The sequence below is a fragment of the Silurus aristotelis genome (genome assembly GCF_946808225.1).
Source record: "Silurus aristotelis genome assembly, chromosome: 29".
NCBI lineage: Eukaryota > Metazoa > Chordata > Actinopteri > Siluriformes > Siluridae > Silurus > Silurus aristotelis.
In genome coordinates, this window is record NC_139602.1 from 4,530,849 (window position 1) to 4,552,169 (window position 21,321).

At 36.9% G+C, this 21,321-nt stretch overlaps 2 protein-coding genes and 1 long non-coding RNA gene across 7 annotated transcripts in view; 2 read left to right on the forward strand and 1 right to left on the reverse strand.

The window, feature by feature from the left end:
- The window catches only part of LOC310722588 (uncharacterized protein), a 478,020-nt gene that overhangs the window by 341,528 nt on the left and 115,171 nt on the right, over nucleotides 1–21,321 (forward strand). The window lies entirely within an intron of this gene.
- Nucleotides 1–21,321, reverse strand: part of sash1a (SAM and SH3 domain containing 1a) — a 316,459-nt gene that overhangs the window by 175,282 nt on the left and 119,856 nt on the right. The gene's annotated exons all lie outside the window — the stretch shown is intronic.
- On the forward strand, nucleotides 7,923–10,531 carry LOC310722657. The gene is made up of 4 exons (XR_014532446.1): nucleotides 7,923–8,157; nucleotides 8,249–8,783; nucleotides 9,033–10,211; nucleotides 10,444–10,531. It is a non-coding gene; the product is annotated as an uncharacterized lncRNA (long non-coding RNA).

The window sequence follows — 21,321 nt, forward strand, 5'->3', positions numbered from 1 at the left end:
CAGCCAAATGCTGACCACAGATTGAAAATAATGACAGACTGCCGGAGCCAAACTTTTTCAGGAACAGAACTGAGGATAAAGTTTTCTTATGTGAATTACAGTGTCTGAAAGGATAGTACAGAAAAGCAGTGATTCAGTGAGATCTGTTAACCTGGAGGGTGTAATTCAATCAAATCTACATGGAACTGCCTGTGGTTTATTAAGCCTAGTAAATTCTCTTGGATCAAGCCAGGCAGTGGTACATGGCTCTGAGCCTGAGCTTCTCTTCAGTGAACAAAGTGTCTCAGTGAGGACACTCGAGACCAGGTGGATGTCTATCTATGGACACGTATCAGAGTGACAAGACCATCTGTTCTGCTATTGAGACAAGGGGGCGGTGGCTGGTGGGGGGTGTTACTTGAGCGATATCTTCATTTGTGTAATCGTCTTTGGAAAAACAGATGATATTTTAAATAAAGTGTTAGTACCTTACATTGTCTAAATATTCAATTTTCAAATACAAGTTCAATTTAAATAATCGTTGGGACGCTGCTTAATAAAGCAGAATTAAAAACAGAATGCAATGATTTTCAAATCTCATGAACCTATATTTTATTCACAACAGAAAACAGAGCACATATCAAATATTTAGACTGTGAAAATAAACCATTTTTAGGACATTTATTACTTAACACGTTAATTACATGCAATACGCCTTTAAAAAAGCTGACAGGGCAACAAAAAGGCTGGAAAATAAGTGTTAAGAAAAAACATAACTAGAGGATCATGTGGGTTAAACAATTTAGCTCACCCTACATTTCTTTATGTTATTTTAATTTGGTTGAATGGCAGCAGATCATTAACATGATCATTCACTTGACTTAATTGGGAATAAAAAGTATATCTTAGAGTGACAGAGTTTCTCAGAAATATAGCTGACTAGAGGTTCATCAATATGTAAAATATTAACTGTCTACAAATTTTGGACATTTTCAGAATCATGTTTCAGAATCAATATTGCATGGTTCTTCAGGCCCTCAGGTGGCACTGAATGAAACACAAGCATGATTCTGTATCGGAAATCAATGCATGGGTTTAGAAACACCTCCAGAAATCATTATTTGTAAACACAGTTGTTAATCCATAAATGCAGGTTAAAGCTTTGTCATGCAAAGAAGAAGCCAGATCCAGAAACGTCTTCTCTGAGGCAGAGGTCATTTACATTATATTGAGGAAAAGTGGTAAACTTTTCTGTGGTCAGACGAATCAAAATGTTCAATTCTTTTTAGAAACATGGATGTTGCATCCTCCAGACTAAAGAGGAGAAGGACCATCTGTCTTATTATGAGCACTTCCCACACACAATGTGGAAGAGTTACACTGTAAATCTGACCAGGATAGAGCACATCATGAAGGTGAAGCTGCTGTGAGTAAAGATTTGCTGGTTCTGAAGCATAACTTGTGTTTGGGAATTTGTAGGTTGACCCCACGTCAGGACTCTTGAGGTTTGGGTATTTTATTGGGTGTATATATATATATATATATATATATATATATATATATATATATATATATATATATATATATATATATATATATATATATATACACACACACACACACACACACACACACACAATAATTTTGTCTAAATACAACAAGTAACACCATTAACTCCCTAATACTATCTTATCTACTAATGAATAAAACATACTATCTTCCTTTTTTAACAATCTTAACATACTGTACAATCCTGGGGCAATTATACTTTTACTAATACCTTCTAATAACAAAAACAACAACAAAAAAAACCCACACGTCAGTGTAATAGCAGCATAGCAGGCAGTTACTGGGACAGTTCTGTCATCCTGCTTTGCACACCTCTAAAATTTTCAAGATTCTTCCTCCAGATGTTCGTGACTCATTCTAATAAAGGTCACAAAGACTATTGAAAGCTGATGGATAGAACTTTGGCTGTGAGGAACAGAAACCACCGTAAGCCTATGAGTCACTAATTAAATGCTGTATTTCTGAAGCAGAAACCCCCGAGACTAGAAAACTAGCAAGCAGATGAAACACGTTTAACCTTCACCGTCCTTCATAATTCTGCTCAGCACAGTGCGACACAATTAATCCTTTCTTCCATGTCTATTCAATTTAGGGAGGACTGTACAAATAATATGCCGTACCGAATTTTCCAATACAGAAGCTTTTGTTCTGCTCTGAATGTCATTTGCTCATTCTGCTGATTCTATTGTGTTTGTGGGAGACAGAGCAGGACAGGCAGTGGAACTACCATCTAAGACACACACACACACACACACACACACACACATACACACACCATGCAACTATCAGCATAGGAACCAGACTACAATAACTGAATCAGTGCAAAACCAGAGCATTAATGGCTACACAGTGTTCAAAACTGGACATGGCACAGAGTAAAGATTCTCCTCTCCACGGAGGGATGTATAATACAGTGTCTCGGGGGGGATGGAAGAGGCTACAGAAAACTACAGAACCAATGATCTGAACCACATACATGCCAGGGTCATTAAACACATATAACACACATGCATTTATGCAACAAAAATGGTATTGCATACAAAGAAGAAAAGAAGAAACACATACATATAAAATGTCTCATGATGTGAGATGATGTGGATGAACAGTGGGCTGATATCACAACACACACTCAGAAACACAGGAACCTCCAGGAGACTTGGTTAAAACCCCCAGTCATGTGGTTTATGTCGGAACTCTAAATAAGAAGCTTTCTCAAAATTCAAAATTCCTGCTAATCGGATTTGTGTGTCCTGTATGCAAAAGTTAACGCACCCCTGCCCAAATTAGGGCACAAACAAAATATTTCCTGCAAGTAGTAAAAAATTAAACTGTACTAAGAAACCTGTAACTTTTAGATATCACAGATTACAAACACTTTTCTGTTCTTCTTTTATTTTTTTATAGACTCTTCCTTGCTGAATGCTTTGTAGTAAAGTCCCTGGGTGCTGACATGCTGAAACTGTGACTTGCTTCCAAACTTCCAACACTTTTACTGTTGGTCTTCTGCTTTACAAACTGTTTGAGTGTATCTTCTCAGTTTAGCCCAGGAGAGCAAAGATAATACAGCACTTTAAATCTCAATGCCATTGAGATACAGTATGGATTTATTATATACTGTATATAAAGCTTTTGTTTTAGCTTTATAGCCACGGTTTTTCTACAAACACTGACGTATTCAGAAATGCTGAAACGAGATCTCCGAGACAGATACATGCTAAATACCTAATACCTTCTGCACCATCCTTCATTCAGAAAATATTGTCAATAAGATCTGCTGATACACTTGTGCAAGCAAAAAAGACAGGGTTCAGAGCAAAAAAAGATATTAAAAGAAGAAATAAGATGGATTGAAGAGCTTAATAATTTAAGATAAACACTGGCAGATTATGAAATTTGTGTTAGAAGATAGAGACGGATAACCCGCTGTAGCGACCCCTAATTGGAACAGCCGAAAGAAGGAGAAAAAGATGAAGACTGGGAGATTATGGGATATTAAGCACATAGGTACATGAAAATGCACTTCTTTATTGCTAATTAAAAAAAGAACATAAAATGTCACTGATGCCAAGCTTCATAAGTCATATCGCTTATATAGCTCAAGCAAAAAAATTGTTCAAATGATAATTTAATGAGGAAAAGGAATTAGAAAGGAATTATTTTACTTTACTAAGAGTTAGTACAGTCTCTTGTCTCCTCCAGAATTTCTTATTATCATCATACTGTTATATACATATACACCGAATTACACTGACTTACTGTATATGAATTATGGATAGAATTAAATACTGATACATGGCTACTAATATGACATTTATATGACAGAATGAATGAATCATACACCTTCAGTACCTCAGGCATCCTATCAGTCTGACCTGAACCTCAGAGGCATGTGGGACAAAAAATCTGATGAACCTTTGTGTTTATCTGAGATGAAGGGAGAAGCCCTGGGGCCGCTGCTCTCTCAGAAGCACCTCATCCACCATCAACAGACATGCACATCTTCATTGATGAAACATACAGTATTAATGTGTGTGTGCCCATGTGGATTTGTATGTGTGTGTGACAATCTATTATCCAACATTTAGCTGCAAAAGATAAAGGTGTGTATGCAGCTAATCTCGTTATTAGGATAGTGTAGGCCAGGGGTGGGCAATTCTTTTTCTAGAAGAGCTGGAACATATATAAATATATTTAATATATACTAATTGCTTATAATATACTTAAGTAAGTTTCAATATAAATATAAATAGATAAATTTACAGTGAGAAAATGTGGAAGATACAATTGAACTGAACTCACATTGATAAAGAACAGTGAACCAAATATATTACAGGCAATCAAATAGTACATCAAACATTGCACTATTTAAGGAACATTTATAAAAACAATTTAGAAAATTAGAAAAAAATGTTATTAAAATATAATATATATACTTATATGCTGTATATACAGTGAGGAAAATAAGTATTTGAACACGCTGCTATTTTGCAAGTTCTCCCACTTAGAAATCTTCGAAGGGTCTGAAATTGTCATCGTAGGTGCATGTCCACTGTGAGAGACATAATCTAAAAAAAAAAATCCAGAAATCACAATATATGATTTTTAAACTATTTATTTGTATGATACAGCTGCAAATAAGTATTTGAACACCTGTCTATCAGCTAGAATTCTGACCCTCAAAGACCTGTTAGTCTGCCTTTAAAATGTCCACGACCACTACATTTATTATCCTAAATTAGATGCACCTGTTTGAGGTCGTTAGCTGCATAAAGACACCTGTCCACCCCATACAATCAGTAAGAATCCAACTACTAACATGGCCAAGACCAAAGAGCTGTCCAAAGACACTAGAGACAAAATTGTACACCTCCACAAGGCTGGAAAGGGCTACGGGGAAATTGCCAAGCAGCTTGGTGAAAAAAGGTCCACTGTTGGAGCAATCATTAGAAAATAGAAGAAGCTAAACATGACTGTCAATCTCCCTCGGACTGGGGCTCCATGCAAAATCTCACCTCGTGGGGTCTCATAGATCCTAAGGAAGGTGAGAAATCAGCCCAGAACTACATGGGAGGAGCTGGTCAATGACCTGAAAAGAGCTGGGACCACCGTTTCCAAGGTTACTGTTGGTAATACACTAAGACGTCATGGTTTGAAATCATGCATGGCACGGAAGGTTCCCCTGCTTAAACCAGCACATGTCCAGGCACGTCTTAAGTTTGCCAATGACCATTTGGATGATCCAGAGGAGTCATGGGAGAAAGTCATGTGGTCAGATGAGACCAAAATAGAACTTTTGGGTCATATTTCCACTAAACGTGTTTGGAGGAAGAAGAATGATGAGTACCATCCCAAGAACACCATCCCTACTGTGAAGCATGGGGGTGGTAGCATCATGCTTTGGGGGTGTTTTTCTGCACATGGGACAGGGCGACTGCACTGTATTAAGGAGAGGATGACTGGGGCCATGTATTAAGAGATTTTGGGGAACAACCTCCTTCCCTCAGTTAGAGCATTGAAGATGGGTCGAGGCTGGGTCTTCCAACATGACAATGACCCGAAGCACACAGCCAGGATAACCAAGGAGTGGCTCTGTAAGAAGCATATCAAGGTTCTGGCGTGGTCTAGCCAGTCTCCAGACCTAAACCCAATAGAGAATCTTTGGAGGGAGCTCAAACTCCGTGTTTCTCAGCGACAGGCCAGAAACCTGACTGATCTAGAGAAGATCTGTGTGGAGGAGTGGGCCAAAATCCCCCCTGCAGTGTGTGCAAACCTGGTGAAAAACTACAGGAAACGTTTGACCTCTGTAATTGCAAACAAAGGCTCCTGTACCAAATATTAACATTGACTTTCTCAGGTGTTCAAATACTTATTTGCAGCTGTATCATACAAATAAATAGTTTAAAAATCATATATTGTGATTTCTGGATTTTTTTTTTTAGATTATGTCTCTCACAGTGGACATGCACCTACGATGACAATTTCAGACCCCTCCATGATTTCTAAGTGGGAGAACTTGCAAAATAGCAGGGTGTTCAAATACTTATTTTCCTCACTGTATATATATACAGTGAGGAAAATAAGTATTTGAACACCCTGCTATTTTGCAAGTTCTTCCACTTAGAAATCATGGAGGGGTCTGAAATTGTCATCGTAGGTGCATGTCCACTGTGAGAGACATAATCTAAAAATAAAATATCCAGAAATCACAATGTATGATTTTTTAAATATTTATTTGTATGATACAGCTGCAAATAAGTATTTGAACACCTGAGAAAGTCAATGGTAATATTTGGTACAGTAGCCTTTGTTTGCAATTACAGAGGTCAAACGTTTCCTGTAGTTTTTCACCAGGTTTGCACACACTGCAGGAGGGATTTTGGCCCACTCCTCCACACAGATCTTCTCTAGATCAGTCAGGTTTCTGGCCTGTCGCTGAGAAACACGGAGTTTGAGCTCCCTCCAAAGATTCTCTATTGGGTTTAGGTCTGGAGACTGGCTAGACCATGCCAGAACCTTGATATGCTTCTTACAGAGCCACTCCTTGGTTATCCTGGCTGTGTGCTTTGGGTCATTGTCATGTTGGAAGACCCAACCTCGACCTATCTTCAATGCTCTAACTGAGGGAAGGAGGTTGTTCCCCAAAATCTCGCAATAAATGGCCCCGGTCATCCTCTCCTTAATACAGTGCAGTCGCCCTGTCCCATGTGCAGAAAAACACCCCCAAAGCATGATGCTACCACCCCCATGCTTCACAGTAGGGATGGTGTTCTTGGGATGGTACTCATCATTCTTCTTCCTCCAAACACGTTTAGTGAAATTATGACCCAAAAGTTCTATTTTGGTCTCATCTGACCACATGACTTTCTCCCATGACTCCTCTGGATCATCCAAATGGTCATTGGCAAACTTAAGACGTGCCTGGACATGTGCTGGTTTAAGCAGGGGAACCTTCTGTGCCATGCATGATTTCAAACCTTGACGTCTTAGTGTATTACCAACAGTAACCTTGGAAACGGTGGTCCCAGCTCTTTTCAGGTCATTGACCAGCTCCTCCCGTGTAGTTCTGGGCTGATTTCTCACCTTCCTTAGGATCATTGAGACCCCACGAGGTGAGTTCTTGCATGGAGCCCCAGTCCGAGGGAGATTGACAGTCATGTTTAGCTTCTTCCATTTTCTAATGATTGCTCCAACAGTGGACCTTTTATCACCAAGCTGCTTGGCAATTTCCCCGTAGCCCTTTCCAGCCTTGTGGAGGTGTACAATTTTGTCTCTAGTGTCTTTGGACAGCTCTTTTTGGTCTTGGCCATGTTAGTAGTTGGATTCTTACTGATTGTATGGGGTGGACAGGTGTCTTTATGCAGCTAACGACCTCAAATAGGTGCATCTAATTTAGGATAATAAATGTAGTGTAGGTGGACATTTTAAAGGCGGACTAACAGGTCTTTGAGGGTCAGAATTCTAGCTGATAGACAGGTGTTCAAATACTTATTTGCAGCTGTATCATACAAATAAATAGTTTAAAAATCATATATTGTGATTTCTGGATTTTTTTTTTTAGATTATGTCTCTCACAGTGGACATGCACCTACGATGACAATTCCAGACCCCTCCATGATTTCTGAGTGGGAGAACTTGCAAAATAGCAGGGTGTTCAAATACTTATTTTCCTCACTGTATATATATATATATATATATATATATATATATATATATATATATATATATATATATATATATATATATATGTATACACATTTCTTTTTACCGTTAGTTGACATATTTGAGGGCTGTTACACCTTTACTGCGAACTCATGCAGGCTGGTCAAGGGTAAACAGTGGTCCGGATGTGGCTTGCGGGCAGTACTTGCTAGCAGTTTTTCCAGACATAGACCAACAATATTTCTTTTAGCTTGCACAATATTATAAATTATAATATGTAGTTTATTATAATGTGTGTAACAACAAAACATGTTAAACCTGTAGTGTAGTTGGATTGTAGTTAAACTGGAATATATTGATTCTATTACCTTCTATTGAGGTGATGTCAGAAAGGTTTTCTGTGATTGTACTGGAAAGGTCCTGAACTGAGGATTCAATTGTGCAATAAATGCATTTAGGGGGATATTTATACATGAAATGAAGCTCTCAGAAATGTCTCCTAATTTGTGGACTGCTCTGAGAATATTTCTTACTCATCCAGTGATGGAAGCTGAAGCAGAGAGGAGCTTTTTAGAGCTGAAACTTATTTGTAAAATTTTTTAAGTAGTTGAAAAGAAGATTTTGGGCTCATGATATCTTATTAGATATCAATCAGTGTTTGATTCTCATTATATTAATACATTTGTGTTATAAGAGTAGCATTAGTGTATTTTCACATAAACTGAGTTGATTAAGTAAAATGATCATAGAAACATTATAGTTATAATAAATCATAGTACTTTGGAAACTTAAGTACATTGGAAGGCAAAAACTTTTGTACTTTTACTCAAGTGAAAGATTAAAGGGACACTTTAACATTTACTTAAGTCACATTTTACCCAGTGCATCTCTACTTTTACTCAACTACATTCTTTATGTACTTCGTCCACCACTGATGATGATGATGATAGTAGTGTTGATTTTATGTATTGGTAATGCTCCAGCTTATATTAATGTTGTTAGCGGTGGTGTTGCTAATTGCAGTGCTGTTGTTGTTGGTTTTGTTCTTGTTATTAGTGTTATTGTTGTTAGAATTGGTGGTAGGTCCCCTGGTGGTCTAGTAGTTAAGATGCAGCGCTCCCACCGCTGCGACCCGGGTTCGATTCCCGGTCAGGGAACCATCCCCAGCCACTCTTAGTGCCGGTCCCAAGCCCGGATAAATTGGGGAGGGTTGCGTTAGGAAGGGCATCCAGCGTAAAACATGTGCCAAATCAAACGTGCGGAGGATCCGCTGTGGCGACCCCTAACGGGAGAAGCCGAAAAGAAAGTTTTTTTAAAGTTGTTAGAATTGGTGGTGGTGGTTCGGAGTGTTATAGCAAATTTAGTATATTTTGTTGTTTAATGAAAAAAAAAGAAAAAAAAACCTCAATACATTCCAGCTCATTACAGAATTACATTACTGATGATTAGCATTAGGATCTGTACTGTAAATGACTGATGTAAAAGTGGGGCAGCTCCAGAGAACAAAAGCCCCTTAATTAGATCACATGCACGTGCATCCTGCCTCATTAATATCCTGACTAAAATAGCAGTTATTCCAGCTGCTCCTGACGCTGTATGTAATCAGGTTACGCTCACAAACAGAACTGCATATCAGGAAACTGAACTATTAAATGATCAAAAACAAGGCTAACAAGTCATGTACAGAAATTGTGCTGTGAATATGGTTAAGGGTCTAGGCAGTCTATGTTATATATCCAACATGCCCTGGCTGTATTTTCCTATAAATTAGAATTAGGGTTGTTAAATTATTAAATATTGTTTAATTAAGCCACTTGAAAGTCACGTTTCAATAACAGAAACTTGTTTAAAAATGCATTGAATGAAGACATGGAATAAAAAGCTCTATAAGGATTAAATATAGTGGTACACATTTGCCTGCTGATCTTCAAATAAAACCTGTCCTGTGATCATAATGGCCTTTTTGAAATTATTTTACTGTGAAGAATAAAATGAAGAAGAAATACCAATTGCTACCAATTGCCAAAGAACAGTTGGGAATTCTGGGAATGAATGCACACTACTGACCTAACGACTGTATAATTATACACAACAGAACAAGACCCTAAAAAGTCACACCTACTGTAAATACACTCACACTAACTTCACTGTCCAGATATCAAATTCTACATTCATGCACTTAAACACAGCAGTCACATGTCAATGTTGGAGAATCATATGCCAAAATGAAAGATAAAAAATTATACACTGAGAACTTCATCAATCACTAACAGACTGAGCAAAAATTAAGAAATCAGAATTTCGAGATAAAACATGATGAACAGTGGACAGATGCTGGGCTCAGCAGACTGGAACGGAAAAGATTTACTCACCTGCTGCTACAAAAGCCTTCATTGTGCACATCAGACTTACCTATCAGGAGAGAAGAAAGAGGAAAATCAAATCAGAAAAGAGTCTGTTTACATGCACTTAGTAGCACATACAATACGAACACCTTTACACCTGTTTATTCATGCAACGGTGGTCTAGTGGTTAAGATGCAGCGCTCCCACCGCTGCGACCCGGATTCGATTCCCGGTCAGGGAACCATCCCCAGCCACTCTTAGTGCCGGTCCCAAGCCCGGATAAATTGGGGAGGGTTGCGTTAGGAAGGGCATCCAGCGTAAAACATGTGCCAAATCAAACGTGCGGAGGATCCGCTGTGGCGACCCCTAACGGGAGAAGCCGAAAATAAAGTTTATTCATGCAACGATACAATAAATACAGGCTTTTTTTTGTATCAAAATCCGCATTATTTCTTTTTGTTTATTAATTACTTTCTGATTTCTGACTTTTCTTCAGGTTGGGAGCCTGAAGCTTCCCTGGATTCTGCACTTCTGAGTATTTTGTTTCTGATTGGAGTCTCTAGTTTGATACTGAATTAGTTTGTTCTTGTTTCAAATAGCCACGATATCAGCCAATCATGTAGCAGCAGCAAAAGGCATGAATGCACACAGATACAGGGCAAGAGCCTCACATCAAATTGAAAAATTTTATCTCAGGTCCTCGGCATGGTTGTTGGAGACAGATGGGCTGGTTTGAGTATTTCTAAAACTGATGATCTCCTGGGAATGTTACACACAATGTGTCTCTACAGTGGTGTGAAAAACCTGGCGTAAAAAAACATCAAGTTCTGTAATCGAAAACCCTCACTGATGACAGAGGTCAGAGGATAATAGCCAGACCAATTCTGACAGGAAATCTAGAACAACTACAACCACAGTGAGCAGAAAAGCATCTGAAAGATAAAAATGGCAGACAAAAGTGCATCATGGACCGCAAACAGCTTAGCAATTGTTAATCTGTTTCTGATGTATTTGATCATTCTCAGTTCTAAATTTGCCAGTCACCAGACTGAGAGGTTTCTGCCTAAAGATCTGCTAGAATGTCTTCACCGACCTGCTTTGCCAGGCTGAAGATCAGAAGATCAGGCATGTACTTGGCTGTCAGTGCTGAACATGCATTATGCTGTGTGATAATGTCTGTTGTGCTAATATGGAGTGTGAACATGTACCAAAAGCACTGAGAGTCTGAAGAAAGCTGGAATAAACAGAGGTGTCTCTGATCAATAATGAATACTTTCTGTGAATTTCAGATTTGGGAGCTGAACTCATTTTGGGATTTTGGTTGTGCATGATAAACAAATCTTTACCATGGTATACACATTGCAATATCGGATCATGGCATTTTCATTCACATTTAAAGCATTTGGCAGATACTCTCATCCAGACTGATTAAAAATGTATTCTTTTTTCCAAATAAAAAAATTTTAAAACTTAATTAGGATCTAAGAGATCTAAGATGTGATTGACGTTCCTCATTGACAATAAAACAGAAAACTCATTTCACTCTAGCAAGGCTTTTTAAAACTTTAAAACAATGAGGTTTTCCAACTGCTAATAATGCCAAGTACTATCTAATAACATTAAAATGGACTTGGCAGCAATTACACACTGCTGTGCACCATAATGCACATGGAAATACACATTTTGCATTTAGATTTGAATATGACTCTGCAAAATAGACTTGGTTATTGTACCAAACCACAATGGTGATAGGTGGGAATTATAGTGAACTGAATGGTTGTGAGTCTGTTTGCTTGTGGAAAAAAATACTATCTTGTCTTGTGTGGATAGAAACTGCCTACTGCAGGGAAATGAATGAACTACATAATACTGTATGGCCAAAAGCATGCGTTTCTGCTGGATATTTAAATCGATGTATAATAATATGCCATTGGTCACTCCACTCATAGGGAAGGATTCCACCAGAGTTTTGTGATTATTCAGGCATAAAAGCTTTAGTGATGTCAGGCACTATGTATGGTGGTCCACTGACTTTTGGCATTCTAGTGTATGTCACTGAATATGTGAGAAGTATTACACCACTATATATTAACCCTCATAAGGTCTTTGTTTCCTGTTTACAAATCTGGTCTTTGGGGTCTATTTGACCCCAACAATTGATAGAGAAATTATACAAAAAATATACATTTTTAATTATACAAATAATATATATATTTTTTTGTTTACTTCTCATCTATTCATTAATGCTGTGTTTTGGGAGATATGAAGTACTTTTGTACCTATTTACCACACAATTCCTCAACTACACCATAAGCTTGCATATGAAATATAAATTTTTTATGAAAAAATCACTTAAATGATGATCTAAATTTCTGATTTATGCTGGATTTATAGATTTTTTTTTGACAAATGAAGAAAAAATATTTAGTTTTTTTCACATTTCCCATTCATTTCAATGTGGGGTCATATTGACCCCGAAGACCAGAAGTGTAAAAAATCTTTTTACATACCTTCAGAACAACCGAATCAAGCCCAGTTTTTTTGTGTGTGTATAGATAGATTATGTAGGAAAAGTCACAAAATATTATTCCACTCAGATGAAGGGAACCCTTTTTTTTATCAAGGAAAAGTCGATTGGGGTCATATAGACCCCAAGGACCGATTAAAGGTTAATTAGATTAAACATTAAATTGAAGCTCTCAACAATACATAAAAAAACAACCCAAAATATAAAGCTTTCCCAATCCACAAAATCTATTTAATATGTGACCAGGCCTGAGTTTAAGTCTGCACTGCTCAGCTCAATGAATCTTCTACATCTGTCAGAACAGTGTAGTTTCCCCTGAGAATATTGAGCTCAAGCCCATCTCTCACAGCAGAAATGGTGAAGCACATTGCTATTCACTGCAGCAGTGAAGTTATCTACATAAGTGATTCACAGCACACCTGACAACAGCAGCTCCACCATTTCACTTTCAGAGCGCAGGAACGAGCGATGCAGACAGGCCCCCACTTAGGGCTACAGTCAAAGAGAGGATATGAATAAGAAAGAAAAAGGGAAGAGAACAATTACTAAGGCAAATAGGGAGAATAAATCAGGCAGCTGTGCCCAAAATCTAATATATAGCTCGCTTATTTTGGTCCCAGAATATCACAGCAAAGTTTCAGCAAGATGAATCCTGAATAGAAATAGTTTTGTTGTATAGTATAGTTTTATATTATAGAAATAGTCTCTGTCAGTCTGCCACACTAAACTCATTGTCTTAGTCCTTACATGTTTCTCTAAATATAAAATGATATAATTAGAGATACAGTTAGGCTCATTATCATACACAATCCCTAAGTGAACAGGCTTTAGGCATCTGTCTTTCACTCTATAAAACTGCTCTATAAATCGGCAGGACATTCTGAGACTGTAGGTTACACAAAATAACATATACAATTAATACTGCTGCATTCATTCCTACTGCTACAAAACATTCATCACCACAGTAAATGAGCAAAAACTACCATACATGATTTAGTGCTTTCTGAACAGAAAAACATTAACTGTTTAATCTGATCTGGTCGATCAACTGTGTCTCAGAAATCCTATTAAAAATCACTGAAGTCACTGAGAAGAGATAATTCAGTCTGACTACAGTCAGGTCATTTAAATAGAATTTCTCAATAATGCTGACAGAAGATAAATCAGCAGGCAAAATACACCTTCACATTGCCTTGTACACTGAAAATACAAATACACTTCAAACCAAAGGTTTAATATATATATATATATATATAGTAACATACAGTAGGGATGTGCATCTCCATAACTGCAGCTGATGCTATTTGCATCTCAATACAAAGCCAACGATACGATTATGGCAGCAACAACTAATCGATAAAATTTATAATAATCTATAACGAAATTCGTTTTTAACAAATGTCATTATTAATTAGTTGGGCTGTTCAAATTACAGGTTAGTGTGACAGCAAGATAACACAGCCGCTTGTGTAATGGCGGCGAGTTCAGGGCCTACTTGCGGCATTAACAAGTGAAATGCAAAGATTAACAAGTTTTTCCTTTTTTTTTTTTTTTTTTTTTACTCAAGCCTTTTAGCTTGCCGTATTTTTCCATTACATTATCTTTTTATGGCATTTGTCTACTACAGCAGTAACTTATCTGTTTTCAAACGTGATTTACTGCGGCTTTAATATGATTACATGCTTGTTTTCCATATTTGAATATTGCATTTATGCGCATATAATATTTTTATACACAATTAAATTAATTATATATTTTGGATGCTTATATCCTCACAACTTAACTAAATGTCTGAGTTTTTTGTTTTTAAACAAAAATTGTCAAAACAATGTTGTTATATATTTTATTTAGATTTTTTAAACATAGTTGTCAACTTACCATATGCAATTATTATTAAAAACAGAAGAAACAACCCAGCATGAGTGGGTTTGTTCAAAGGAGAAATCCCCAATGCATTCAACAAGCAGCCACTATAAGCTTTATGAAATTAAAAATTTAAGATAGTTCAACTCGATTTGTGCCTTTTGCAATTTATTTTTAAGTACTTTTATAAATAAATACCCTATATTAAGGTTTTATATAGTAATAATTAGCGAAATATCAAATGAAAAAATGTTTAGTTATCGAACTAATTAATCGAAAAAACAAACAAACAAACAAAAAAAAAGTCACACAATTAATCGATTATCAAAATAATCGTTGGGTGCAGCCCTAGATATGATATGATTAAAGAAGCACCTACAGATGTGATGCGATACGATTCACCCAGATTACGATGCAGTGCGATTCAATTTCTCTTTGATTCTACACAAGCCAGTACAATACAATTAAAAAAACATAATGCATTTTAAGATGTGCAATTTAATATGGCGCAGATTGTACGCTTTTATTTCTTTGGTTCAGACAGACAGAAAATCATAAAGTTATTTAAGTGCCTTCTGACTTCTAACGCATGACCCCATTCACAAACAGGCCTTTGCAGTGAAAAAAAAAAAAGAATAAAAAAAAAAGAAAAAGAAAAAAGATTTAATAAAACCAGACGTTTTTTTTCTTGTTTTGTCTGCACGAAGATGCAGCTCTACCTCTACCATGTAAATCTGTATTCTATGCCAGAGGTCCCCAACCTTTTTTGCACCACAGACCTGTTTAATGTCAGAAAATATTTTCATGGACCGGCCTTTAAGGTGTGGCAGATAAATACAACAAAATAAAATGATACGACCGGCATAAAAACTGGTATCTTTTAAATATAATAATAAACGTGAATCCACTGTGTGTTTTATATGTTAGCGGCCGGAGCAGCTCATTTAATAAGGTAGAGAATGGAGGTAAGACATGTGACCGAGGCATCATGACATGCATTAAGAGTGAGTCATAGACAGATGTGGCAGATAGAATCCGGTCATTTTCCAAAATAAAACATCGTTCAAAATCAGATAATAAATAAAACGGAAATAGAGTAAGTTAGGTAAGAGTAAGGTTGGTGTCCACTGTTCTATGCGACTCCCAGGACACGCCTCAGTCTCTGTAGTGTTGAGATACGTCATATTCACGTAGCAGCAGTGGTGCTGAGAGAACGCGCTCGAGAAACAGTTTAGCAACGAGAAAGCAATCTACATATAAAATATTAGTCACAAATGATTGGTCACTTTCCAAATAATAAAAGTAAAGCGCATCTACTAACAATTATAAATTAATATAAATTAATAGTTTTGTATCAATACAAATGTGATCCAAATCAAAAGTGACTTATTTCAATACAAATGCCAACTTGTATCTGCCTTTTTTTTTTTAATTAGTGTATCACATCGTTAACTTTTATGCAGATGCGCCGATGCGAATCGGTGAATCTTATCATCCCGAATATACAGTATATGGCATATAGTAATATATAGTGGTAGCTCAGTGGTTAAAGCATTTAACTTTAAAACTAAAGGTAGTGATTTCTTGTGAGTTTCTAACCTTCATATCTGCTCAGTTGTATGATTGATATACTGTATATTTTCAGTTCACTTGACACCTCAGAAGGCAACAAGTATCCTTAATTAAATGTTTTTATAACAGATTAGCAGAGGGGCTTATAGAAAACAAGGCAACAACATGAAGGGGAACATCATTCTTTCAGTGTGAGAACGTCATATATGATCAACATGAAGTGTAAAGCATTGGGATTGCAGCACCATATTGTGTGGTGTTGGAAAGGAGACTTCAGTAAATGGATGGTATCATGGAGAACGATGATTAGGAAGATATCAGCCCTAAAGTTCAAATGTACAGTATCTCACAAAAGTAAGTGCACCCCTCACATTTCAGCAACCATTTTAGAATATCTTCTCTTTTGTTGCCAGTTATTTAGACAATAATGGCTGTATGTTGAGAGGACAATATATCTGTACTGCTATACAAGCTGCACATTGACGATAGTATTGCCCCTTGAGAAGAGATACTAAAGTGGTTGCTGAAAGGTGAGGGGTGTACTCACATTTGTGAGATACTGCAATTGTAACTGCATCCTCCAGCACGACTATAATCTAAGCATATGTTCATAAATATACAAAAACTGGTTTTTAACCTTCTTGGATTATTTACCAAATAGAAAAATATATGAGTCTGTGGCTTTGTGCCAGAGCTAATCATTAGTCTGTTTAGATTCAAAGAGAATTAATATAACACCATTAATTATCTTAGCACTGAGCACGAGTCAACAGAATTTAGTAAAATGTCTTTTTGTCAGATTTTGCTACACACTATTTGTAGAGAAGAGAGATGGTTGCCTAGGAAACATGAAAGTTGCCACACTTAAAAAGCTTTTAGCAGCAACTTAACCTCCCAACCTGGGAAAACACACACACACACACACACACACACACACACACACACACACACACACACACACACACACACACACACACACACACCTCCCAAACGCATAAAAGAAAAGATCTAGAGTGGTTCAAATATCCTGCTTTTGAATAGTAGTGATTCTGAATAAACCTGATATGATTCATGATGATGAGGATCAAAAAACAAAAGGCTCAAGTCAAACAAGCATACACAAAGTTTTGTAAAAAATTAAAACAAAAAATCTATTTCTAAGCTCCTTCTAAAAGTCAAATCAACATAAAGGTCAATAAGCAGATTCACAGTTACCTGCTGACTCTTGCAGTATAAAGGTGATGAACTTCTTTAACCACTGAGCACAGCAGTGCCACGGAAGTCCATTCACCCCTTGGGTATGTGTTACTGAAAACACCTGAGCCCCATCTTTATCCAAATATTGATATCATTATACAGGATACAGTCTCTACCACATTTCTTGTATTATTCCTGACTGATCCTTTAAAGCTCAGTCAGAGGGGATGAAGGTGTTTGTGAACTTTTATCTACAAGTCACTTCAAAAGATCCATAATGTTTTGTCTGGGCCTGCCAATGACAGAGATTCTTTTTGTCTTTTCCTGAATTTTGTTCCCAGCATTGTCTTGGCTCAAAGCTTCGTGGTCACATTCGCCTCAGTCTGGTATCATGTGCATTCTAAAGCAGAGATTTCTGTATTTGGATTGATTTATATTTCTGCATATACTTGCTGCTGATAATTTTCATCACATAGATGTTGTATGTATTATATAGAACACCCTATGTGTTAACAGCTATATATCACTTAACCATGCAAAGCCATTGCTCCTTATATAACTTTTAATATTTTTAATATTTTATTTTCTAGAATGAATGTGACCTCAATAAAACAAGCTCTCAATTTTTGATTAATATTGTATCTGTCTTGAGAAACTTGTGTGCATGGTGCATTTGTTAATTGCAAAGAAAACGAATGAATGAGACAAGATGTAATGGTGGATCACATTAATCAGTCTAATTAGCTAAAAGATATCCAGTCTTCACAGCAACACAGACCAGCCATGCTAAAAATCAATGCAGGAAGAAGAATGAGCAGCACATGTCAGGAAAAATTAGCCATTTCCATAAACACAAAAAACAACAACTCAGCACCTTCTCTCTCTCGATATAATGCTTTTCCATATCCTACAAATCCATCAGCATGAAATATCACAATTAAAATCACTAGTATATAATGCAGGCCCTGAGCTGTGAACACATGACATACCAGGAATATGTAGAATACAAACTGCATTTCATTTGGTTAATCAGATATTTCAGAGGATTCAAACCATTTGTTCTACGTGACTTTTCTCTTTTTCTGCCACCTCTTTTATGGTTTATAATAACCAGTGTGTTTCATCAGACATCCTGCCCTCCCAACATGTGCGTGCACATATCAACATGATGTATGTCATTGGTTATTAGAAAAAAAGAGCTGTTCTATCTCTGAGTAAGGAGAACCTGACCTTTAGTGTTTTTATATATAGATATATATAAGCTAAGCTAAGAAACACATTATCTATATCTGATGCAGAGAATCTCGTCCATGCTTTTATAACCTCCAGACTAGACTATTTGTAATGCATTACTAGGTGGAGGTCCTGCATCATTAATAAACAAGCTACAGTTTGTCAAGAATGCAGCCGCAGTCCTGAGAAAATATCACCATATAAGCCCAATCATATAAACCATACACTGGCTACCTGTTAAGTTACGAATCGACTACAAACTATTGCTACTTACTTACTTACTAATTCAATTTAACCCATGGCCCATAACTCTATAGATGTTACCCACAACTGAGGCAAATTTTAGTCAAAAATGAAATCTATTCAAAATATTTGATTCTGAATGCTAAAATCATTGTAAAACAAAACAATGTAATGGGAAAACGTTTAAATAACATGCCAATAGCATTCATATACACAGATGTAGGTGGTTGAAGTCCATAGTACAGTACAGAGTTAAAAGTTCAAATACATCAGTTTAGGTTTGACCTCACTAACAGAGGCTCGGCCAACATTCCCATAGTCACTCAATGGAAGTTATTACTTAATTTAACCAGAGTGAACCTCAGTGACCTAAAGTATATCATATTTACAACATATTTGCATTAAACCAAAAATAGTTGACCATGGGTGGTTCTGTTAGAAAGGAAACCACATTATTAACTGTAAAACCAGTGGGACTCAAAAGCAGAACTTACACATTTTACTAACATACTTCATTCATTTCACTACATATTATATTGTGTATGATTATCAGAATCAGGTTTATTGGCTAAGTGTGTTGACACACAAGGAATTTGGATCCAGCTGTCGGTGATTCTCAAAAGTACAGACATAAATAACACTATACATTTAGCTTAGACTATACAAGACTAAACAGACAATATGAGACAATACAGATTAAAAGAGAACTTATAGATATGAAGCAGAGCATATCATTGGTCAGTTTTTAATGAGGTTGATTGCCTGAGGAAAGAAACTGTTCCTGGCATCTTTGGTGAAAAAACCTCGGTAGTGCCTGCCAGGAGTTGAATGCAGTTGTGTCCAGGGTGTTGAAGGGTCAGTAGTGATCTTTCCTTTCTGTTTCTTTGTTCTTATATAGTACAAGTCCTGGAAAGTGGGCAGAGGAGCGACAATGATTTTCTTTCTGCTGTTTTTACTGTTTGCTGCAGTCTGGTTGTGTCCTGTTTTGTTGCTGCTCCAAACCTGATGGTGATGGATGAGCACAGGACTGATTCAATGACTGCAGTGTAGAACTGCATCAACAGCTCCTGTGGTAGACCAGACCTCCTCAATTGGCATAGAAAGTACATCCTCTGCTGGGCCTTTTTGAGAATGGCATTTATGTTGGACTCCCATTTCAGGTCTTGGGAAATGGTAGTTCCCAAAAACTTGAATGTCTCCACTGATGACACACGGCTTTTGAATACTGTGAGGGGGAGTAGTGTTGAGGGATGTTTTCTAAAGTCCACTATCATCTCCACAGTTTTGAGCGTGGTTAGCTTAAGGTTGTACTGACTGCACCACAGCACCAGCCGCTCCACCTCCTGCTGATATGCAGACTCGTCGCCATCTTGGATGAGTCCAATTAGCATAGAATTTTAGGAGTTTAACAGTTGGGTCACTGGATTAGCAGTCATCAGGATAGAAGGAGAACAGCAGTGTGGAGAGGACACATCCAGAATCTGGGCATATGTCCCTGAGCAGTTAAGGTGTTGCAGAATGTAGTGCAGCCCCATGTTGACTGCTTAGCAGATTTTAGTTTCTGCCTGTACCAAGCAGTGATCGGAGGGCCCCAAGGCTGCCCGGGGTACAGAGCGATTTGCATCCTTAAGAATTGTGTAGCAATGATACAGTGTGTTGTTTTCTCTGGTGGGACAATTAATATGTTGTCTGTATTTTGGAAGTTCACACAGTATATACTGTATGTGACAAATTAAACTTAAATTTGAATTCAAGTTTGTCTGGTGCTAAAGGCAAATAACTCACTCACTACAGGCAAAATACAAACATGTTAAATCCATTCAAATTAAAGCCTGCCCTGAACTTCAGAGACTTTTTGATGGAGAATGTGGAGACTGACTGAATGGCCATGTCTTACGGTACAATTTGATTGTATTGTTTACTTTTTAGATAATTAAATATATATTTTTTAGTGTTCTTGCATGTAAACATTTCTTGCCAAGCAATAACATGTATATTTGCTAAGGTATAACGGACAGGTATAACTTGCTATATATAGCAAAATGCTATATATAGCAAAATGCTATATTAATTATTTGTTCATACTGTACATGATGCCACTGGCGGAATGCTTACTGACAAACCTACTATATAAAACCTACTATACACATCAGTTCCACCCACAATTTCTAATTATCTTTAAGATACTTCTGTGTAACATACAGAATTTCTCTCTTTTATTTATTACAATTGTTTCCCTTTTTTCAATGGAAACGTCCTTCTTTTTCCTTAAACGTAAAATAAGTGTCTGCTAACAAAAACAGCACAATGTCATATTTCTCATTGTTAACCAGACAGTTCGCAAAATTCTTTATTAATAGTCATAGGTCACATGGCACATGTGTTTAAAGCTGGAACTATAACCTGAATCCTGTTATACAGAAATAATGTACAACATTACAATGTACAAACTATTTTAGCCATTTATTAAATCTTTAGTTTGTTTTACTGTTTGGCTTAAAATATTTTATATTTTCTTTTTCATCCCAGATGAAGACAAACAGCTCACATTTTTACACTATTCCTCCTACAGAGAACAATCAAAGTAACACATCGAATACCAAACAGAGAAAGAATATTTGTGTATACATCTGT